The sequence below is a fragment of the Ranitomeya imitator genome, chromosome 6 (assembly GCF_032444005.1).
Source record: "Ranitomeya imitator isolate aRanImi1 chromosome 6, aRanImi1.pri, whole genome shotgun sequence".
Taxonomy (NCBI): Eukaryota; Metazoa; Chordata; class Amphibia; order Anura; family Dendrobatidae; genus Ranitomeya; species Ranitomeya imitator.
This window is the reverse complement of record NC_091287.1, coordinates 553,249,174-553,273,956: the sequence shown is the minus strand read 5'-3', so window position 1 is coordinate 553,273,956 and position 24,783 is coordinate 553,249,174. Positions and strand designations below refer to the sequence as shown.

Here is a 24,783-nt window from a genome sequence, read left to right as displayed (position 1 = left end):
TGAGCTCTCTGCAGCAGCAGGGAGGAGTGACTCTGAGGAACTGTCAAAAAATCTGGGTGTAGATTCAGCACTAACAAGGACAGACACTGTGGCTGTGAGTAAGTCTAGGTAGGCAGATAGTCAGCAGCAACAGCAGCGACACTGATGAGCTGTCTAGCAGGCAGATATTCAGCAGGTAGGAGGGATACTGAGGAGCTGTCTAGTAGGGAGATATTCAGTAGCAAGGGCAGAGAGGAGGGACACTGAGGAGCTGCCTAGTAGGCAGATATTCAACAGGGAGGAGGGACACTGAGGAGCTGTCTAGTAGGTAGATATTCAGCAGGGAGGAGGGACACTGAGGAGCTGTCTAGTAGGCAGATATTCAGTAGGGAGGAGGGGACACTGAGGAGCTGTCTAGTAGGCAGATATTCAGCACGGAGGAGGGACACTGAGGAGCTGTCTAGTAGGCAGATATTCAGCAGGGAGGAGGGACACTGAGGAGCTGTCTAGTAGGCAGATATTCAGTAGGGAGGAGGGGACACTGAGGAGCTGTCTAGTAGGCAGATATTCAGCACGGAGGAGGGACACTGAGGAGCTGTCTAGTAGGCAGATATTCAGTAGGGAGGAGGGGACACTGAGGAGCTGTCTAGTAGGCAGATATTCAGCAGGGAGGAGGGACACTGAGGAGCTGTCTAGTAGGCAAATATTCAGGAGCAAGAGCAGTGAGGAGCTTTCAGGAGCAGGGAAGCGGGACAGGAGCTGTCAAAAAAGCAACAATTTAAAAGCAGGGTAGAGGGACACTGAGGAACTGAGGCTATGTGTGTGGAGATTATGCAGCAGGGAGGAGGTATACGGAGAAACTGTCAATCAGGTTTGGTGGCAGAGATTCAGCAGCAACAGGGTGGAGGGGCAGTTAGGAGCGGTCAATCAGGCTAGGTGGGGGAGATGAAGTTATCCTTTCATAAAGGATTTTACCGCCTTTCTGACAAGGATTTTCATACTAAGTACACCAGGCTCATCAGGTCTATTAAGTAATATGTATGCAGTTTTTATAATGAAATCTCGTGACCTATCATGATGGCTTTGTTTCCTTCTTGTGTTGCAGATTTAGACTTGGTGAAATGTGAGACGTGTGTCCGGGGCTTTGAGGGACACCTAGTAATATAGACTATTGATAATGGAGAGGACTGATGATGATGGCGTGTGCCTGTATTGGGGGTTACCATCCTATATTCATGGTCTTCTGTGGTATTGTATTTCACAGATTCCAGTGGATTTGATCTCTATCGCAAGAAGCGGCCAGTGGCCTCCACCCACCGACCCGAGAGGGAGTTCTTCTATTGTGAGGTGAGGTCACATCCCGAGTCCTGCTGCCGCGTTACTTCATCTGATCCCATGGTCATTGCTGAACGCTTAGTGCTGAGAATCCTGGTCTTTATTTGGGCTGTAAATTGGCTCCTTAGAAGAGAAATGGAGAACTTCCAACCAGCCGAGGTGCTATCCTGCACAGGTGCCGCCATTGTACCTACAGTGCGGGTCAGATCTTGGCGGTAGCGGAGGTCTCCACTCTTGTCTGGGTATCTATTTGGACGGGCATCGTAAACGTTCCTGTTAAGAGATATCTGTACATGGGGCTGCCAGTTTGGGCAAAATATAGCAAATCTGTTACGTATAATACCCCTGTTAGCAGACCGGTCTCTTGGGGAGTTTGGGCCGTAATAACGGCTTTATTTATTGAGGGTTTTGTAGTATTTTGGGCTGTAGGCTCTGATCCGGTCCCAATGCTCCTTTCTGTTAATAGGATCTCCAATTTCATAGCGAGAGGTCTTTTGGTTCCTAACTAGATGACGTTTGGCCCTGGCGGTCACTTTTAGAAGGTATGTCTGAGACGGTAGATGAAGGACAGTTGTCTCTCCGTTGTCCTAGAAATCTTGCACCTTTTCATTGGACCATGGACCTCGGCCCCTATACGTCGGCCCTGTTGGTGCAGTGTTAGAATCTCTCGATTGTGCCGATTTTTGTAGAATCTCGTAAGAGTATTCTTGACCAGTTGAGATCCATCCCTCTTATTCGGAGCACGTTTCTTATTACCGTGCCCCGCGGCTTGTCTCCGATTCCTCTGGGCGACTGTCTCTGGCCTGTATCGGATTGATATCTGTCCTTATTGGAAAACCTATACCTTTCCTGCAGACTGAAATTTTCGTAGAACGCAAGGTCATCGACTCTTGTTTAGGGTAGGAGTTCACATTAGGCAAAAGTTGGCCAAAGTCTACAGAAGTCCTCCAGGACAGTGACAGAAGGATGTGGATCTCCGCTCTCCGTGGAACCAGGAGCTCCATACTCTCGATCCTGGGATCACTGGAGGTCCTGACGATCAGCAATTGTTTTTTTTTTCTTGGTAGAGTTATAACCCAAACCTGTGTTCTTTTGGGAAGTAGCAGTGTCTTCTCGCTTCCTCCTGAAGGCTTGGCCAAGTCTGCTGGTGCATATGGTTTTAGAGTAGAACATCGTGTATCGTGAGCCCTAAATAAAGCGGGTCTGTTTCTGGCTGCCTTAGCGAGCCGTCCAGGACTATCGATCACGTTCACTTGGGCAATGAGGAGCATTAACGAGAAAGTCCTATCTTCTAATTACCCCCGGCTGTCAGCGGTTACAGCTGCTGGCAGGAGAGATACGACGTCCCTTTCGCTCTTGCCTTTTGGAGAGGTCGCCCGCATCTCGAGAATGTTTACTGCCGAGAATGCAAAGTATCAAATGGCCAGCCTCGGAGCTTACCGGCCGCCGGTGTCCTTCTCCCTAATTGAGGTGGCCATAAAGCATACCAATTAAACCAGGCAACCTTTCCAGCCGCCGACGTGACGACTGATTTGAATAATACCTCGGCCCGGCTCCACTTGGCGTTTTATCTCTCCAGGACAGCAAGATGCCCTGTAGCTCCCGAGACAGGGAAGATTAAAAGACCAACCCGGGACGAGAAACCATATTGGTTATCCGCGATGTACCGTCAGCCCCCCATGATTGCAGCTCACGTATATACAGTAAGTAGTCAGTGCCCCCCCGCCCCTCCAGATGAAGTGGAGAAGATCGCGGGGCTTCATACAGCCCATTCTTTCCTGTTTTATTAATATGCATGGGAATCTGTTGCAGAAATTTATTTCATACCTCCCACATGTACAAATTAGTGTCAGCGGGAATGTGAGTGTAACAGACCCAACAAGAAATGTGTTAGTCATAAGAGACGGCATTATGAGGAGCGGCCACAACTTACAGAGCCGTGAAACGAGAAAAGTACGCTCACCCAAGCTCAGCCCGGAGGTCGCAGCGAAGACGGCACGGCTGTACAAACCCAGCACCAGGCGGCACTACACATCCGTACCGTATCAGGAGCCGCCGGGGAAAGACTGGGGGCGCGAGAAGGCATAATCCTGTACATAGGGGGGCAGTATTATAGTAGTTACTATACATAGGGGGCAGTATTATAGTAGTTATATTATTATACATAGGGGGCAGTATTATAGTAGTTATATTCTTGTACATAGGAGCAGTATTATAGTAGTTATATTCTTGTACATAGGGGCAGTATTATAGTAGTTATATTCTTGTACATAGGAGCAGTATTATAGTAGTTATATTCTTGTACATAGGAGCAGTATTATAGTAGTTATATTCTTGTACATAGGAGCAGTATTATAGTAGTTACTATACATAGGAGCAGTATTATAGTAGTTACTATACATAGAAGCAGTATTATAGTAGTTACTATACATAGGAGCAGTATTATAGTAGTTATATTATACATAGGGGGCAGTATTATAGTAGTTACTATACATATGGGGCAGTATTATAGTAGTTATTATACATAGGGGGCAGTATTATAGTAGTTATTATACATAGGGGGGCAGTATTATAGTAGTTATATTATTATACATAGGGGGCAGTATTATAGTAGTTATAGTAGTTATTATACATAGGGGGCAGTATTATAGTAGTTATTATACATAGGGGGCAGTATTATAGTAGTTATTATACATAGGGGGCAGTATTCTAGTAATTATACATAGGGGGCAGTATTATAGTAGTTATTATACATAGGGGGCAGTATTCTAGTAATTATACATAGGGGGCAGTATTATAGTAGTTATTATACATAGGGGCAGTATTATAGTAGTTATTATACATAGGGGGCAGTATTATAGTAGTTATTATACATAGGGGGCAGTATTATAGTAGTTATTATACATAGGGGGCAGTATTATAGTAGTTATTATACATAGGGGGCAGTATTATAGTAGTTATTATACATAGGGGGCAGTATTATAGTAGTTATTATACATAGGGGGCAGTATTATAGTAGTTATTATACATAGGGGGGCAGTATTATAGTAGTTATATTATTATACATAGGGGGCAGTATTATAGTAGTTATATTATTATACATAGGGGGCAGTATTATAGTAGTTATTATACATAGGGGGCAGTATTCTAGTAGTTATTATACATAGGGGGCAGTATTCTAGTAGTTATTATACATAGGGGGCAGTATTATAGTACTTATATTCCTGTACATAGGGGCAGTATTATAGTAGTTATATTCCTGTACATAGGGGGCAGTATTATAGTAGTTATATTCTTGTACATAGGAGCAGTATTATAGTAGTTATATTCTTGTACATAGGGGCAGTATCATAGTAGTTATATTCTTGTACATAGGGGCAGTATTATAGTAGTTATATTCTTGTACATGGGGGCAGTATTATAGTAGTTATATTCTTGTACATAGGAGCAGTATTATAGTAGTTATATTCTTGTATATAGGGAGCAGCATTATAGTAGTTATATTCTTGTATATAGGGGGCAGTATTATAGTAGTTATATTCTTGTACATAGGAGCAGTATTATAGTAGTTATATTCTTGTACATAGGGGCAGTATTATAGTAGTTATATTCTTGTACATAGGAGGCAGTATTATAGTAGTTATATTCTTGTACATAGGAGCAGTATTATAGTAGTTATATTCTTGTACATAGGGGCAGTATTATAGTAGTTATATTCTTGTACATAGGGGCAGTATTATAGTAGTTATATTCTTGTACATAGGGGCAGTATTATAGTAGTTATATTCTTGTACATAGGGGCAGTATTATAGTAGTTATATTCTTGTACATAGGGGCAGTATTATAGTAGTTATATTCTTGTATATAGGGAGCAGTATTATAATAGTTATATTCTTGTATATAGGAGCAGTATTATAGTAGTTATATTCTTGTACATAGGAGCAGTATTATAGTAGTTATATTCTTGTACATAGGAGCAGTATTATAGTAGTTATATTCTTGTATATAGGGATCAGTATTATAGTAGTTATATTCTTGTACATAGGGGCAGTATTATAGTAGTTATATTCTTGTACATAGGGGCAGTATTATAGTAGTTATATTCTTGTACATAGGGGCAGTATTATAGTAGTTATATTCTTGTACATAGGAGCAGTATTATAGTAGTTATATTCTTGTACATAGGGGCAGTATTATAGTAGTTATATTCTTGTACATAGGAGCAGTATTATAGTAGTTCTATTCTTGTATATAGGGATCAGTGTTATAGTAGTTATATTCTTGTACATAGTATCAGTATTATAGTAGTTATATTCCTGTACATAGGGGCAGTATTATAGTAGTTATGCGGGATTCTTTTATAAGTTCTTAAAGGGAATCTGTCACCTCTTTTTTTTCACATATAAGCTGCGGCCACCGCCATTAGGGGCTTATCTACAGCATTCTGTAATGTAAGCCCTGATGTAACCTGAAAGATAAGAAAAACAAGTTATCTTATACTCACCCATGGGGCGGTCCGGTCCGGTCTGAGGGGCGTCACGGTCCAGTTCTGGCGCCTCCTATCTTCATACGATGAAATCCCCTTTCTTTCTGCGCAGGCGTCCTGATATGTCCTCTTGAGGGCAGAGCAAAGTACTGCAGTGCGCAGGTTCTGGGAGAAGTCAGAGAGGCCCGACACCTGCGCACTGCAGTACTTTGCTCTGCCCTCAAGAGGACATATCAGGACGCCTGCGCAGAAAGAAAGGGGATTTCATCGTATGAAGATAGGAGGCGCCAGAACTGGACCGTGACGCCCCTCAGACCGGACCGGACCGCCCCATTGGTGAGTATAAGATAACTTGTTTTTCTTATCTTTCAGGTTACATCAGGGCTTACATTACAGAATGCTGTAGATAAGCCCCTAATGGCGGTGGCCGCAGCTTATATGTGAAAAAGGAGGTGACAGATATGCGATCTGCCAGTAAGATTACCCCACCTCCTCCCAATTGCGTATCTAGACATGGAGATCGTGCTGATCGTCACCTTTACATCTTTTCTCTGTTTCTACATTATTAATAACAAAGTTAGTGTTTTATTATGCAAATGATGTGTTGAGTGCTCTGGGTGTGACTGGGCACTTGAGGACTCTCTCCTTCCCTGGGTCTTTCTTCCCCCCGTCACCAGCTTCTTTAGGCAGTGACATTCCGTGCCAGGCAGGGAATCCGTGAGCTGTGGAGCTATACAGGCCGGGTCTGGGTGATGAAGCAGCCTGGGGAGACAGTGGCTCCTTAAGTGCTCTCTCTTTCCCAGAGCACCTAACACCGTATTTGCATATGAATTATATGCTAGTTTCTTGGATGTCCGACAGACAGATGTGAAGGTCCCAGATGTAGGGTTTGGGGGGGTGTTGATTTTACTGACGGATTTCTTTAACTATAATTCCCTCCACTTTGGCGCACATTACTACATTGTCTGCCGTCAGTCTCTTTTATTCCTTCGTCCGTCCTGACGTTTGTTCTTTGGTGCTGTCTCAGAGCTCACAGTTCATGTCGGCACATATTCGCCGGGGGGATTTGTCTGCGCTTTCACACTCTTGTGGGGTTTGTCATTTACTGACGGCTTAAATGCCGAGACTGAGACATGAGAGACGCCTGTCACCCTTAGCGCTGCTCGCTTACTTTCTTTGTAGATTTTCCAGATTTTTGACTTGCACATGTTATTTTTGCATTACCCGTTCCATGTATCCTCTAAGCTCATTACTAATGTCTGATTATCTATTGAGTCTGTGATGTAAATGTCCATGAATGTGACGGTGTTCAACTGTGCAAGAGCCGCACTCATGACGTGTGTATGAAGGACTTCAGCATTGGCTTCAAGGACCCTTCTCCTGTGACTAGGCCAGCAGTTATCTCCCCCTGTCCTGTGACTGGGCCAGCAGTTATCTCCCCCTGTCCTGTGACTGGGCCAGCAGTTATCTCCCCCTGTCCTGTGACTGGGCCAGCAATCATCTCCCCCTGTCCTGTGACTGGGCCAGCAGTTATCTCCCCCTGTCCTGTGACTGAGCCAGCAGTTATCTCCCCCTGTCCTGTGACTGAGCCAGCAGTTATCTCCCCCTGTCCTGTGACTGGGCCAGCAGTTATCTCCCCCTGTCCTGTGACTGGGCCAGCAGTTATCTCCCCCTGTCCTGTGACTGGGCCAGCAGTTATCTCCCCCTGTCCTGTGACTGGGCCAGCAGTTATCTCCCCCTTCTCCTGTGACTGGGCCAGCAGTTATCTCCCCCTGTCCTGTGACTGGGCCAGCAGTTATCTCCCCCTGTCCTGTGACTGGGCCAGCAGTTATCTCCCCCTGTCCTGTGACTGGGCCAGCAGTCATCTCCCCCTGTCCTGTGACTGAGCCAGCAATCATCTCCCCCTGTCCTGTGACTGGGCCAGCAATCATCTCCCCCTGTCCTGTGACTGGGCCAGCAGTCATCTCCCCCTGTCCTGTGACTGGGCCAGCAGTTATCTCCCCCTGTCCTGTGACTGGGCCAGCAGTTATCTCCCCCTGTCCTGTGACTGGGCCAGCAGTTATCTCCCCCTGTCCTGTGACTGGGCCAGCAGTTATCTCCCCCTGTCCTGTGACTGGGCCAGCAGTTATCTCCCCCTGTCCTGTGACTGGGCCAGCAGTTAACTCCCCCTGTCCTGTGACTGGGCCAGCAATCATCTCCCCCTGTCCTGTGACTGGGCCAGCAATCATCTCCCCCTGTCCTGTGACTGGGCCAGCAGTTATCTCCCCCTGTCCTGTGACTGGGCCAGCAGTTATCTCCCCCTGTCCTGTGACTGGGCCAGCAGTTATCTCCCCCTGTCCTGTGACTGAGCCAGCAGTTATCTCCCCCTGTCCTGTGACTGAGCCAGCAGTTATCTCCCCCTGTCCTGTGACTGGGCCAGCAGTTATCTCCCCCTGTCCTGTGAAAGGGCCAGCAGTTATCTCCCCCTGTCCTGTGACTGGGCCAGCAGTTATCTCCCCCTGTCCTGTGACTGGGCCAGCTGTTATCTCCCTCTGTCCTGTGACTGGGCCAGTAGTTATCTCCCCCTGTCCTGTGACTGGTCTAGCAGTCATCTCCCCCTGTCCTGTGAAAGGGCCAGCAGTTATCTCCCCCTGTCCTGTGACTGGGCCAGCAATCATCTCCCTCTGTCCTGTGACTGGGCCAGCGGTTATCTCCCCGTCCTGTGACTTGGCCAGCAGTTATCTCCCCCTGTGGTGGCCTTCCCCCTCTCCAGGGACTGGGCTGGCGGTGGTCTCCCCCCTCTCCAGGAGCTAGGCTTGCAGCGGGCTCCCCCCTCTCCAGGGGCTGGGCTGGCGGCAGGCTCCCCCCTCTCCAGGGGCTGGGCTGGCGGCAGGCTCCCCCCTCTCCAGGGGCTGGGCTGGCGGCAGGCTCCCCCCTCTCCAGGGGCTGGGCTGGCGGCAGGCTCCCCCCTCTCCAGGGGCTGGGCTGGCGGCAGGCTCCCCCCTCTCCAGGGGCTGGGCTGGCGGCAGGCTCCCCCCTCTCCAGGGGCTGGGCTGGCGGCAGGCTCCCCCCTCTCCAGGGGCTGGGCTGGCGGCAGGCTCCCCCCTCTCCAGGGGCTGGGCTGGCGGCAGGCTCCCCCCTCTCCAGGGGCTGGGCTGGCGGCAGGCTCCCCCCTCTCCAGGGGCTGGGCTGGCGGCAGGCTCCCCCCTCTCCAGGGGCTGGGCTGGCGGCAGGCTCCCCCCTCTCCAGGGGCTGGGCTGGCGGCAGGCTCCCCCCTCTCCAGGGGCTGGGCTGGCGGCAGGCTCCCCCCTCTCCAGGGGCTGGGCTGGCGGCAGGCTCCCCCCTCTCCAGGGGCTGGGCTGGCGGCAGGCTCCCCCCTCTCCAGGGGCTGGGCTGGCGGCAGGCTCCCCCCTCTCCAGGGGCTGGGCTGGCGGCAGGCTCCCCCCTCTCCAGGGGCTGGGCTGGCGGCAGGCTCCCCCCTCTCCAGGGGCTGGGCTGGCGGCAGGCTCCCCCCTCTCCAGGGGCTGGGCTGGCGGCAGGCTCCCCCCTCTCCAGGGGCTGGGCTGGCGGCAGGCTCCCCCCTCTCCAGGGGCTGGGCTGGCGGCAGGCTCCCCCCTCTCCAGGGGCTGGGCTGGCGGCAGGCTCCCCCCTCTCCAGGGGCTGGGCTGGCGGCAGGCTCCCCCCTCTCCAGGGGCTGGGCTGGCGGCAGGCTCCCCCCTCTCCAGGGGCTGGGCTGGCGGCAGGCTCCCCCCTCTCCAGGGGCTGGGCTGGCGGCAGGCTCCCCCCTCTCCAGGGGCTGGGCTGGCGGCAGGCTCCCCCCTCTCCAGGGGCTGGGCTGGCGGCAGGCTCCCCCCTCTCCAGGGGCTGGGCTGGCGGCAGGCTCCCCCCTCTCCAGGGGCTGGGCTGGCGGCAGGCTCCCCCCTCTCCAGGGGCTGGGCTGGCGGCAGGCTCCCCCCTCTCCAGGGGCTGGGCTGGCGGCAGGCTCCCCCCTCTCCAGGGGCTGGGCTGGCGGCAGGCTCCCCCCTCTCCAGGGGCTGGGCTGGCGGCAGGCTCCCCCCTCTCCAGGGGCTGGGCTGGCGGCAGGCTCCCCCCTCTCCAGGGGCTGGGCTGGCGGCAGGCTCCCCCCTCTCCAGGGGCTGGGCTGGCTGCGGCCTCCCCCCCTCTCCAGGGACTGGGCTGGAAGCGGTCTCCCCCCTCTCCAGGGGCTGGGCTGGCGGCAGGCTCCCCCCTCTCCAGGGACTGGGCCGGCGGCCGGCTCCCACTGTGCAGGTATTAGGTATTCGCTATTGATGGCGGTAAGGTCCGGGCTCTGCAGGGTCAGGGGGGTTTGTACATGTTCATGGAGAACTTCATGTGTAATCCGTGATCTTTCTGCAGCCGGGGGACATGTTTTAGCTTCTTTTAGTAAGTACACCCCCAGCACCACATGTGAAGAGCTCTACAGAACAGCTGCCACACAATGCCCAGTGATGTGCGCACCGTGGCCACTTGTGCTGGAGGATGATTGTTGTCTCTCTGCTCGGGAACAATCCTCTGACGTTCACACTTTCCATGATCAAAGGCGATGTCTGTAATCTGGTGTGGGATTTGTGCAGAGATTAACCAGTTATCAGCCGATATCTGCTGTTTCCCATTGAGCTGTAGGTTCTGATGATGGGGCCCAGCTCTGATCGCTGCTGGTTTCCAGTTTGCTGCCATCTCTCTGCTGGCTCATTAGCGTGCTGCAGTGTCTATGTGGGGGGCTTCCCGCAGGATGTATTGTACCCTGGTATATTGCTTCAAAGGTCAGGTTTTTTTTCATCTCCTTCCTTTGGCCGTACTTGTTGTCTTTCACCTCTTGTTCAGGTGTTTGCAGCTGGATTTACACAGCTCAGCTCCATACTCCGCATAGTGGCCGTTCTCGGGTACTGCAGCTCAGCTCCATACACCGCATAGTGGCCATTCTCGGGTACTGCAGCTCAGCTCCATACTCCACATAGTGGCCATTCTCGGGTACTGCAGCTCAGCTCCATACTCCGCATAGTGGCCGTTCTCGGGTACTGCAGCTCAGCTCCATACACCGCATAGTGGCCATTCTCGGGTACTGCAGCTCAGCTCCATACTCCACATAGTGGCCATTCTCGGGTACTGCAGCTCAGCTCCATACTCCACATAGTGGCCATTCTCGGGTACTGCAGCTCAGCTCCATACTCCGCATAGTGGCCGTTCTCGGGTACTGCAGCTCAGCTCCATACACCGCATAGTGGCCATTCTCGGGTACTGCAGCTCAGCTCCATACACCGCATAGTGGCCGTTCTCGGGTACTGCAGCTCAGCTCCATACACCGCATAGTGGCCGTTCTCGGGTACTGCAGCTCGGCTCCATACACCGCATAGTGGCCGTTCTCGGGTACTGCAGCTGAGCTCCATACACCGCATAGTGGCCGTTCTCGGGTACTGCAGCTCAGCTCCATACACCGCATAGTGGCCGTTCTCGGGTACTGCAGCTCAGCTCCATACACCGCATAGTGGCCGTTCTCGGGTACTGCAGCTCGGCTCCATACACCGCATAGTGGCCGTTCTCGGGTACTGCAGCTCAGCTCCATACACCGCATAGTGGCCGTTCTCGGGTACTGCAGCTCGGCTCCATACACCGCATAGTGGCCGTTCTCGGGTACTGCAGCTGAGCTCCATACACCGCATAGTGGCCGTTCTCGGGTACTGCAGCTCAGCTCCAGTCTTTTTTGCTGAGTTTTTGGAGCGGAAACTCCAAGTGTTTGAGGAGTTTTGAGATTTTGGTTCAGTTTCTGCGTCAAACCCTCGGGTTGTTCCAACTTTAATTTTTATTTTTGAGGATTTGCGGATCACTAAAGGCCCAGCTGCTTCAGAACCTCATTTTTGGGATCTGTATATATCCCAGACTTGGCAACCTTAGCAAGTGATCTATCCTTCGAAAACCAGATCAATCGGCAGAAAATAAAACCATTTTGTCACAGCGGCGCTCAGTGTCTGATACATTTACTATTACTTGGCTTACTTGAAATTTGTTAAAAGTCAGCACAATATTTCAGTGGGTGCGGATGCGGTACCCTCGGTGATATCGTTAGATCTTCCCGTTGTTGGTATTAGTTCTATTGCAGTTAATTATAATCTTATAATTACCGTAGTTTTGTCTTGATAGTGCTGCCACCTAGTGGCCAGCAGAAATACATGTTAGTCCCGACATCTCTCTCCATGTACCGTAGCAGCGCTGCGCTCTCTCTCCAGCTAATACGTTTCCGCTGTTCCTCTTTAAATATTAATATTCTGACAACATCCTAAACAGAATAATTTACAGATTTGTGTCTTTTTATTTCCTGAGAGCAGAATGTTTCCAAATCTGCAGGCACATTTGGAAGATTCAGCTTTCATGTTTTGTAAGTCGTATTGACGTCAAGTGTTCCTGTCATTTCAGGTGACATTTCAGAATAAGCTGTTTGTGCTTTTTTGGACTATTTCTGGCCATTAATTAACTCGCTTAAAGCATTTTAACCAGTTTCCCATTTGCAGACTTTTTTTTTTCTCTAATTTTCAATTATGTTTGAGCTAGTGACTGGGAGAGCAGCTTTATGATGTCCCTCATACACCGCACCCACAGTCATAAGGGATTCCTGCTCTGCCATCTCCGTGTAGCACATTTTCAGAAGCTGTAGCAGCATGGAAAATATTAAACGGCAGTACTGAGCAGTGTAGCTGAGAGTCCAGCTCCGGAGTGAAAAAATACTAACTAGAAAGCAGCAGTATGGTTGACCTTGTTGAGCAGTACTGAGCAGTGTTGTTATGAATCCTGCTAGAAAGCAATAGTATGGATGATCTTATACAGCAGTATTGAGCAGTGTAGATGTGAATTCAGCTCTGGAGTGATTTAAAACATTAGAAAGCAGAAGCTTGGATTACATTAATAGCAGCCCGCTGTAGTGTAGATGTGAATTCAACAGTTGCTAGAAAGGAGATGAATGGAGGACACTCAACAGCAGTACTGAGCAGAATAGCTGAGAGTCCAGCTCTGGAGTGAAAAAATACTAACTAGAAAGCAGCAGCATGGATGACCTTGTATAGCACTACTGAGCAGTGTTGTTATAAATCCTGCTCTGGAGTGAAAAGTTCTAAGTAGAAAGCAATAGTATGGATGATCTTATACAGCAGTATTGAGCAGTGTTGATGTGAATTCAGCTCTGGAGTGATTTAAAACACTAGAAAGCAGCAGCTTGGATTACATTAATAGCAGCAATCTGTAGTGTAGATGTGAATTCAACAGTTGCTATAAAGGAGAATCATGGAGGACACTCGACAGCAGTACTGAGCAGTGTAGATGTGAATTCAGCACTGTGAGAAGCTGGAGATCTTTGTGTCTTTCTCTTTACTAATGAAGTTAATCCTTTAAAGTACATTTTTGTCATTCTTTTATTCGTTCTGGTTTGTAAAAAAAAGTTGACATTTTTCCATTCGTTTATTAAAAGTCTGCAGAAGCGTATGCAAACATCTGACACAAACCGCCTGTTCTATGGAGGCAGCACGTACAGCTGCTGCCATTATGCTCTGATATTGTAGCTCCATCCAGTTCTGAAATCACGGATACAATAATTTTCCGTTCGGAGGCTTTTTTTTTTTCTGGTATCGCTGAGCTTGCGCCTATTATAGATCTCATTAACGTAGGACAGAAAACCAAGCCCCGTCAGCGGCCGCTAATTAGCCTTAAAGGTTTTTTTGGTGGCTTTAGCCCCGCCCCCGAGGAGCCGTCACAGCATGTATCACTCGGATCTACGTCGTCGTTGCGTCTAGTTGTGCCACCTTTATGGATTTAGGCTTTAGGTGAATTTGCCAACCTTTGGTTCTGTTCACACACAGCCTTTGTGGAGGAGCTGTTGAGGTAGGAAGGGTTACTGGCAGGTGAGACGTGTCACGGTCGCCTTCCACCAGTGAGCCATGGAGGGTTACTGGTTTATCCCGCTGGTTACGCTGTGACACCTCTTCGATGTTCCCCTCTGTGGCTTTATATGAAGCCATTGTTGATCGTCAGCTCTTCTCCGTCTTGCGGTGCGATGTTCCCGGCACCTGTTCCTTTCTTCCTCTCGCCTCGGCACCTGTCGATGTTCCGTTTCCCGTACGCTGCCCAGATTCGCTCTTCCTTTCATCCCCAGAATTAAAACTGTAATCAGCCGTCTATTTACCCACATGAATGCTCTGCCTGAGAGCGATAATTGGTGTTAGCGCGGTAAATGCAGTGACGTTCACGAGCCAGGGACACGGCGGCCGATGAATATCCCCCTGATTGCGCCAAACGTGCCGAGACTTCCGGGAGGGATGACAAAGAGGAAGACGGCTCCGGACTGTGCTTCCCTCCTTCCTCGTCCAGAGCGCAATTACGGTCGAAAGTCAAGAGGAGACGATGGCTGAGAGCGCTCCGGGGGAGGCGGGTGCTGGAGAGGCTTACCAGGGGAGTCGGGGAGCGAAAGTCCAAAACTTCACATCGGTTACACGTGTGCAAATATCTCTGGGTATGAAGGCAAAATCTCTGCTTTGTGTCACTCATTCTGCTAGTCGGCCTCTCCTTACCCTGAAGTGACTGATACCAGAGAACAATAGTTATAGTCTCTTACATACTGGAGCTTCTCACTACCTTAGAATATCATCCAAAAGTGAATTTATTTCAGTTCCTCAATACAAAAAGTGAATCTCATGCATTCTATAGAGTCATTACACACAGTGATCTATGTTTATTTCTGTTAGTTATGACTTACAGCCAATAAAAACCCAAAAGTCATTATCTCAGTACTGAAATGTATGTTCAGTAAATGCACTCAATACTTGGTCGGCTTCTTTTGCATCAATTACTGCATCAAGGCGGCGTGGCATGGAGGCGATCAGCCTGTGGCGCTGCTGAGGGGTTATGGAAGCCCAGGTTGCTTTGATAGCGGCCTTCAGCTCGTCTGCATTGTTGGGTCTGGTGTCCCTCATCTTCCTCTTGACAATACTCCATAGGTTCTCTATAGGGTTAAGGTCAGGTGAGTTTGCTGCCAATCAAGCCCAGTGATACTGTTGTTTTTACACCAGGTATTGGTACTTTCGGCAGTGTGGACAGGGGCCAAGTCCTGCTGGAGAATGACATTTCCATCTCCAAAAAGCTTGTCGGCAGAGGGAAGCATGAAGTGCTCTAAAATGTCCTGGTAGATGGCTGCGCTGACTTTGGTCTTGATAAAACCCAGTGGACCTCCACCAGCAGATGACATGGCCCCCCAAACCATCACTGATTGTGGAGACCTCACACTAGACCTCCAGCAGCTTGGATTGTGGCCTCCAGTCTTCCTCCAGACTCTGGGACCTTGATTTCCTAATGAAATAAAAAATGTACTTTCCTCTGAACACAACACCTTGGACCACTGACAACAGTCCGGTTCTGTTTCTCCTTGGCCCAGGTAAGAGGCTTCTGGCGTTGTCTATGGGTCATGAGCGGCCGGACACAAGGAATGTGACACTTGTAGTCCATTGGCTGGATACGTCTGTGTGTGGTGAAGCAATGACTCCAGCAGCAGTCCGCTCCTTGTGAATCTCCCCCACATTACTGAATGGCCTTTTCTGAACAATCCTTTCCAGGCTGCGGTTATCCCGGTTGCTTGTGCACCTTTCTCTACCACACTTTTCCCTTCCACTCCACTCTCCATTAATATTCTTGGATCCAGCGCTCTGTGAACAGCCGGCTTCTTTATCAATGATCTTCTGTGGCTTCCCCTCCTTGTGGAGTGTATCAGTGACGCCTTCTGGACATCTGTCAGGTCAGCAGTCTTCCCCATGATTGTGGAGCTACTGAAACAAACTGAATGACGTTTATAAACACTTAGGAAGCCTTTACAGATGTTTATTGTTAATTATTCTAATTTACTGAGATAATGACTTTTGGGTTTTCATTGGCTGTAAGCCGTAATCATCAACATTAACAGAAATAAACACTTGGAATAGATCACTCTGTAATGACTCTATAGAATATGAGTTTCACTTTTTGTATTGAAGAACTGAAATTAATGAAGCATTGATGATATTCTAATTTGGTGAGAAGCCCCCGTATGTTATCACAGCGCCCAGAAGATGAACGACCACCAACATTGAAAATGCGTGCACGCTCGGCTGAGTGTGCATATGGATGAGGGACCAGGAGAGAGATGCCCACTGAGCGATGTGAGGGCGCACGGCGGGAGCCACATGGCACAGCTCCTGGGCTAATGAACCCACAGTGCTTCCCGGGTCCGTAACCAGGAGCCTCTTGGGCCTGTATGAGGTGGTGTTATGGGTCGGTCTGGGAACTGACGCGTCCATTCTCCCCCCTCTTCTAAAAAGGTAGAAATGGCGCTTTGAAGACAGGAGCGAGCGTCACTTCAGTCACACCGGCAGCAATTACCGCTTCTCGCCATCCACCAGCAAACTTTTGACTCCACTTGGAATATTTTAATTTCCTTCTATTATTCATGCGATGAGGCCAATTGGTGAGACAAGTGTGGCTGTAGAGTCTCCGTGCAGAATGCAAGAGGCAATCGCTTAAGGTGCAATCGCCTTGTTACATCTGGATACAGACTGCTGCGATTCTGACTGTGATGTATCCGGTACTTGCCAGGTATCCATTTTACTATCAGGCCCCCTCTTTCTTCATTTGTTATGTGTGTGAGGGGGCTGGCTTAGCTGTTGAAATAAGCAGTAGCTCCCAGACACTTCAGCAGTCATAGGCCAAGAAGATGCCTTGAATAGGAGCTGCTGTGACCTAGGAGAGCATCCAGAGCAGGGGTGGGCAATTAATCTTCCCGAGGGGCCCATGAGAGACCGTGGCCGTTAAGGAGTATGAGCCTACACACAGCCCCTATATACCATAAGAGTCCACACAGTCCCCCTACATACAGTATGAGCCCTCACATAGCCCCTTGTGTACAGTGTGAACCCAACATAGCTACCTGTATGCAGTATGAGCCCACATAGCCTCTTATATACAGCATGAGCCCCACATAGCCTCTTATATACAGCATGAGCCCCACATAGCCTCTTATATACAGCATGAGCCCCACATAGCCTCTTATATACAGCATGAGCCCCACATAGCCTCTTGTATACAGCATGAGCCCCACATAGCCTCTTATATACAGCATGTGCCCCACATAGCCTCTTATATACAGTATGAGCCCCACATAGCCTCTTGTATACAGCATGAGCCCCACATAACCTCTTGTATACAGCATGAGCCCCACATAGCCTCTTATATACAGCATGAGCCCCACATAGCCTCTTATATACAACGTGAGCCCCACATAGCCTCTTATATACAGCGTGAGCCCCACATAGCCTCTTATATACAGCGTGAGCCCCACATAGCCTCTTATATACAGCATGAGCCCCACATAGCCTCCTATATACAGCATGAGCCCCACATAGCCTCTTATATACAGCATGAGCCCCACATAGCCTCTTATATACAGCATGAGCCCCACATAGCCTCTTATATACAGCATGTTCCCTACATAACCTCTTATATACAGCGTGAGCCCCACATAGCCTCTTATATACAGCATGTGCCCCACATAGCCTCTTATATACAGCATGTTCCCTACATAGCCTCTTATATACAGCATGAGCCTCACATAGCCTCTTATATACAGCATGAGCCCTACATAGCCTCTTATACAGTATTAGCCCTCACATAGCCTCCTGTATACAGTATGAGCCCCCAAATAGCCTCTATATATAGCATGAGTCCACACATAGCCGCCTATGTACAATGAGCCCCAACATGGCCTCTATTTATATTATGAGCCCACACATAGAGGCTATGTACAGTATGTGCCCCCACATAGCCTCCTATATACAGCAGAAGCTCCCACATAGTCTCCTGTATACAGTATGAGCCCCCACAAAGCCTCTTTAACACAGCGATCACCATTCCGGGGTCTTCCTCTGCTGAGCGGGGTCCTAATTCACAGTCTGTCTGCACAATGATCTCGATGGTAATTGTCAGCCTCGGCTCAGCACTTTGCAGCATCTATGAGCCTTCTCCTTCTCCTTCTACCTAATCTCAGGAATCGGAGCTATCGGAAGAGTTTCCTCCTACAAGTTCTAATTAAATTACCGAAACAATCGCACAAAACAAAACAATGGCGGTAACAAGGTAAGGAAGCTGATGGCAAGCGGGAAATAAACATCTCGCAGCCTCCGCACCGCGTGTATTCATCATGTAATTAACACTATGCACAGTGCCTTGAAAAAGTATTCATACCCCAGGAACTTTTCCACATTTTGTCACGTTACACCCCCAAACTTATAAGCTGCAGTGTTTTGGGGTCTCTCCCAGCTTTGCAAATCCAGAGGTGACATTTTTGCTCCTTCTTCTTTGCACACTCTCTGTCGCTCAGTAAGACAGGATGGAGACGTCGGAGAACATTAATTTTCAAGCCTTGTATCAGATTCTGGGTTTTCGGTCTTCATACTCCTGAATATGCTGTGATCGAAACCATCCATCGTAGCTCTGGCAAGATGTTTAGGGTCCATGTCCTGCTGGAAGGTGAACTTACAATCCAGTCACAAGTCGTGTGAAGCCTGTAACACGTTTTCTTCCAGGACTACCATCTGTCTTCCCTGCCCCTGCTGAAGAAAAGCCTCCCCACAGCATGATGCTGCCACAACCGTGTGTGACAGTGGGGATGGTGTTTTCAGGGTGACGCGCAATGTTGGTTTTCCACTGCACATAGCATTTTGCTATTAGCCCGAGAATTTCTCCTTTGGTCTTATCTGACCAGAGCCCCTTCTTCCACATGCTCGCTGTGTCCCATACAGGGCTTTTTGCAAAATTCAAATGGGACGACTTATGGCTTTCTTTCAAAAATGTCTTTGTTCTTGCAACTATTCCATAAAGTCCAGACTTGTGGAGTATAAGACTAATGGTGTCCTGTGGACAGATTCTCCCACCTGAGCTGTGGATGTCTGCAGCTCCTCCACTGTGACCGTGGGCCTGTCGGCTGCTTCTCTAATTGGCGCTCTCCTTGCTTAGGATGTTGGTGTAGGCGGACGGTCTTGTCATTATTGGTGGATTGAACAGTGTTCCCTGAGATGTTCTGAGCTCGGGCTATTGTTTTCTGTAACCTGACCCTGCTTTACTGTTCTCTACAACTTTATCCCTGACCTGTCTGGTGGGCTCCTTGGTTTTCATGATGTAGATTGATGCCTAATGTTCTCACACAAACCTCTGAGGTCTTCACAGAACAGCTGGAGTTATATCGAAAAGAGATCACACCCAGGTGGACTCGATGTGCTAATTATGTGACTTCTGCAGGCGATTGGTCACTCAAGATTTTGTTTGACTACAGAGGTCTGAATACTAATGCACCTCACAAATCTTAGATTAGAATTTTTAGAAAACCATGTGTCACTTCTTTACACGTCACATGCGTGTTACTTAGTGTTGGTATATGCACGCAAACTTTGTGGGTGTAATGTGAAAAAAATGTGGAAAAGTTTACGGGGTGAGAATAGTGAGTGCAGCTCTGGAGTACAATACAGGATGTAACTCAGGATCAGTAATGTAATGTATGTACACAGTGACAGCACCAGCAGAATAGTGAGTGCAGCTCTGGTGTATAATACAGGATGTAACTCGGGATCAGTAATGTATGTACACAGTGACTGCACCAGCAGAATAGTGAGTGCAGCTCTGGAGTATAATACAGGATGTAACTCAGGATCAGTAATGTAATGTATGTACACAGTGACTGCACCAGCAGAATAGTGAGTGCAGCTCTGGGGTATAATACAGGATGTAACTCAGGATCAGTAATGTAATGTATGTACACAGTGACTGCACCAGCAGAATAGTGAGTGCAGCTCTGGGGTATAATACAGGATGTAACTCAGGATCAGTAATGTAATGTATATACACAGTGACTGCACCAGCAGAATAGTGAGTGCAGCTCTGGAGTATAATACAGGATGTAACTCAGGATCAGTAATGTAATGTATGTACACAGTGACTGCACCAGCAGAATAGTGAGCGCAGCTCTGGGGTATAATACAGGATGTAACTCAGGATCAGTAATGTAATGTATGTACACAGTGACTGCACCAGCAGAATAGTGAGTGCAGCTCTGGAGTATAATACAGGAGGTAACTCCGGATCAGTAATGTATTGTATGTACACAGTGACTGCACCAGCAGAATAGTGAGTGCAGCTCTGGTGTATAATACAGGATGTAACTCAGGATCAGTAATGTATTGTATGTACACAGTGACTGCACCAGCAGAATAGTGAGCGCAGCTCTCGAGTATAATGTAGATATACAGTCATGGCCAAAAGTATTGACACCCCTGCAATTCTGTCAGATAATACTCAGTTTCTTCCTGAAAATGATTGCAATCACAAATTCTTTGTTATTATTATCTTCATTTAATTTGTCTTAAATGAAAAAACACAAAAAGAATTGTCCTAAAGCCAAATTGGATATAATTCCACACCAAACATAAAAAAGGGGGTAGACAAAAGTATTGGCACTGTTGGAAAAATCATGTGATGCTTCTCTAATTAGTGTAATTAACAGCACCTGTAACTTACCTGTGGCACCTAACAGGTGTTGGCAATAACTAAATCACACTTGCAGCCGGTTGACATGGATTAAAGTTGACTCAACCTCTGTCCTGTGTCCTTGTGTGTACCACATTGAGCATGGAGAAAAGAAAGAAGACCAAAGAACTGTCTGAGGACTTGGGAAACCAAATTGTGAGGAAGCATGAGCAATCTCAAGGCTACAAGTCCATCTCCAAAGACCTGAATGTTCCTGTGTCTACCGTGCGCAGTGTCATCAAGAAGTGTAAAGCCCATGGCACTGTGGCTAACCTCCCTAGATGTGGACGGAAAAGGAAAATTGACAAGAGATTTCAACGCAAGATTGTGTGGATGTTGGATAAAGAACCTCGACTAACATCCAAACAAGTTCAAGCTGCCCTGCAGTCCGAGGGTACAACAGTGTCAACCCGTACTATCCGTCGGCGTCTGAATGAAAAGGGACTGTATGGTAGGAGACCCAGGAAGACCCCACTTCTTACCCCGAGACATAAAAAAGCCAGGCTGGAGACTGCCAAAACTTGCCTGAAAAAGCCTAAAACGTTTTGGAAGAATGTTCTCTGGTCAGATGAGACAAAAGTAGAGCTTTTTGGGCAAAGGCATCAACATAGAGTTTACAGGACAAAAAAAAGAGGCATTCAAAGAAAAGAACACGGTCCCTACAGTCAAACATGGCGGAGGTTCCCTGATATTTTGGGGTTGCTTTGCTGCCTCTGGCACTGGACTGCTCGACCGTGTGCATGGCATTATGAAGTCTGAAGACTACCAACAAATTTTGCAGCATAATGTAGGGCCCAGTGTGAGAAAGCTGGGTCTCCTCAGAGGTCATGGGTCTTCCAGCAGGACAATGACCCAAAACACACTTCAAAAAGCACTAGAAAGTGGTTTGAGAGAAAGCACTGGAGACTTCTATGGTGGCCAGCAATGAGTCCAGACCTGAATCCCATAGATCACCTGTGGAGAGATCTAAAAATGGCAGTTTGGAGAAGGCAGCCTTCAAATATCAGGGACCTGGAGCAGTTTGCCAAAGAAGAATGGTCTAAAATTCCAGCAGAGCATTGTAAGAAACTCATTGATGGTTACCGGAAGCGGTTGGTCGCAGTTATTTTGGCTAAAGGTTGTGCAACCAAGTATTAGGCTGAGGGTGCCAATACTTTTGTCTGGCCCATTTTTGGAGTTTTGTGTGAAATGATCAATGTTTTGCTTTTTGCTTCATTCTCTTTTATGTTTTTTCATTTAAGACAAATGAAATGAAGATAATAATACCAAATAATTTGTGTTTGCAATCATTTTCAGGAAGAAACTGAGTATTATCTGACAGAATTGCAGGGGTGTCAATACTTTTGGCCATGACTGTAATGTGGTGATGACCCTTTTCCCTGGGGTTACACAGGGCGGTGTGCTTGGTCTGGGGTCTCTGCTCCCCGTGGATGATGTGCGGCCCCCCGTACGTTGTACATATATCGCCCTCTATATCTCGCCCCCCCGCTCGGAGGCTAGGTGCAGTCTCCATGGTGACGCTGCTGGCTGTCTCCTGCGGTCTCCGGCTTGTGCCCTTTCCTCGTCTGACAAATGTGGACTCAATCAACACTTATTGTCTCGGTCTGTGAGGAGGATGGCGGCCGCCCGCTGATTACAGGCCCAACACTCATTACTGTGCGCCCCGATCACACTGATCGCTCTGCCGCCCCCAGCACTTGTCATTGGATTTCCATGTCGGCTGGTAATGTACACGGCCCCTCCGCTCCTGTGTGAGGCTCCCGTGCTCTGACCCCAAGTGTGCGGAGACCACCGTAGTCAGGGTGGTAGTACTACAACTCTCACCATGCTCCGGTGGCCTCCGCTGGAGAGGACATACTTCCAGGAACATGCAGTGAGATGGCGCATGATAACTTTTCATTCTTCAGCATTTTCAATGTTTGTTTTCGCTCATTGAATAGAAACATTTTTGCTTTTATCCCAAGGTTGGATATTAGGACCTAATACTTGTCACAGTTGGGGGTTTGTTACACTTGCAGCCAGCGTAGAGAATCCACTCTAGACTGATACATTGTAGTCAGTGCGAGACTCCCGATGCAGGACGGGGAGAATAAGTCACTGAGGGACTTCATAAAAGGACCTGGTGTCCATGTGAGGAACACTCTCCGCCCCTCCGTGCGCCTATCTTGTCCATACCATACTGCACCGTGTGCCTCGTTCCTCCGTGCCTCGTTCCTCCGTGCCTCGTTCCTCCGTGCCTCGTTCCTCCGCGCCTCGCTCCTCCGCGCCTCGCTCCTCCACCCCTCGCTCCTCCACCCCTCGCTCCTCCGTCCCTCGCTCCTCCGTCCCTCGCTCCTCCGTCCCTCGCTCCTCCGCGCCTCGCTCCTCCACCCCTCGCTCCTCCATCCCTCGCTCCTCCGCCCCTCGCTCCTCCGCCCCTCGCTCCTCCGTCCCTCGCTCCTCCGTCCCTCGCTCCTCCGTCCCTCGCTCCTCCATCCCTCGCTCCTCCATCCCTCGCTCCTCCATCCCTCGCTCCTCCGCTCCTCGCTCCTCCGCTCCTCACTCCTCCTTCCCTCGCTCCTCCATTCCTCCATCCCTCGCTCCTCCATCCTCCTCTAGAATTATTCTGGTCAGGGACCGGAGTACCACCATTGATATTAGTAATTCTGTGTCATTAGCCTCCTCCTGGCCCGGCTCCTTGTCTCCCCCCATTTTGCCGGATCTGTCTGAAACTGCTGAAAGTGCCGAGATTCCCACAACCTTTCTCTGGTCTTTCTGTTTTCACTGATGGAATTTGTAACAAATTCATTAAAATGACGCACAAAGTTTGAAATTATTTTCCCTTTGCTCTTTTCTTTCCCTCTTACAGTAAAATGTTGCAGGATCCTTGTAATTAGCTGCAGAATGTTGCACATTAGTTTCGAGATGCAGAAAGTAGTAATGAAGGAAGCGATGATGAATCCGTCCGATGTCTGTCCTTTTTATGCCTGCGATTAATTGAAGAAAGCCCGCGTCTGCACAGGAGCTGCGAACACAAAACGAGGGGACAATGTAATGGAGACTTTATTCTTCGCTGCGTTACTTCTGAATTTGGTTATTTTTTAAGATTATTGGTGAAGATGGAGGCGGCCTGGGGATACGAGTCCTGCGCCGTGCGGTGTAGCTTGTACTACAGCCCCCATCATTGTGATCCTCCAGTAATGCCGCGCTGGCATTATGCTGCTTAGAAATACCATCTTAATTGAATATTGATCGTCCTGTTAATAGATGAACACAAGTTTTTTTTTTTTTTCTTCTTAATTTTCTCAGCCCACAAAGCGTCTCACTAAGATTATACGAGCAGCATCTTTACTTAATTTTTCCCCATAAACCTGTCTGTCCAGTGAGGAAGCTCGTTATCAGCCAATTAAGCTTTTGAGTAATAGAAGATGCTAGAATTGTAAGCAAGACCCGGTGATGGCCGACGGGGGCCGAACCCTGGAGGAGAGGAGTAAGAGGAGCGAAGGATAAGTCACACAGAAGATGGAAATGTCCCCAGAGGAGCCCAGTCTGAGGGGTATGGGATAGATCAGTCGCCTCCCCAGGAATGGCTGATAACAGGGAGTAATTGTTGGGGTCGTCACGACAATACCCTTCATCCACCAGTCATTCCAAATCAGATTAGGAGCATGTTGGTACCGGATAAGAATGAGTCAGACACAATGCTGGTTCAAACTCATAGCATGCTCGTGTGTCCACACGTAGGGGGAACGTCACAGCAACAGCTGACTTTATTTCCGAAAACACAATATTACATGATCTATTGGGGGAAGGTGTGCAGAGGGCGGGGTTAGGCGGGGGTTAAGCAATGTATCTAGTATTCAGTCCTTCTGGTTGGTCCTGACGTCATCTGATGAATCTTCCTTTGTCCACATCTTGTCCACATCGCTTTAAGTATAATTTCCAGAGAAATGATACTTGTCCTTCTGGAATGTGTAGCTTGTTCCTTCAGCCGAGTGAAAGTGGGGCAAAGGTGAATAGTGGGAGCCATCTTAAATACAGTTAAATTTGCATCAGCAAGCATGAAAAAGAAAAACTTATTGTTTCACAGCATAAGTATATATTAAAGTACAAAAAGTATAAAGATAAATATATTTTCACCTTGACATAATAGCTTGTAATCACCTCCTCCAGTAATGGCTGATAACAGGGAGTAATAGACTGTAGTCTCCTCCCCAGGAATGGCTGATAACAGGGAGTAATAGACTGTAATCACCTCCTCCAGTAATGGCTGATAACAGGGAGTAATAGCTTGTAATCACCTCCTCCAGTAATGGCTGATACCAGGAGACAATTGTCCTCTTTTATCCAGTAAGCGGAGGAAACACAGGAGATGTATAATTTGGGAGCAGACTGATCTCGTCTTGTAATAACAGGGAGTTCCT

General features: G+C 48.6%; 1 protein-coding gene across 4 annotated transcripts in view; it reads left to right on the top strand.

Annotated features, from left to right (window-relative positions):
- TSNARE1 (t-SNARE domain containing 1) overlaps positions 1–24,783 on the top strand; it is a 348,915-nt gene that overhangs the window by 55,112 nt on the left and 269,020 nt on the right. For 2 of the 4 annotated variants that reach the window (XM_069731989.1, XM_069731986.1), the window contains exon 2: positions 1,244–1,326. The exons of the other annotated variants lie outside the window; for them this stretch is intronic. The gene's annotated coding sequence lies outside the window, so the exon portion shown is untranslated. The remainder of the gene's footprint in view (positions 1–1,243; positions 1,327–24,783) is intronic. 4 annotated transcript variants of the gene reach the window in all.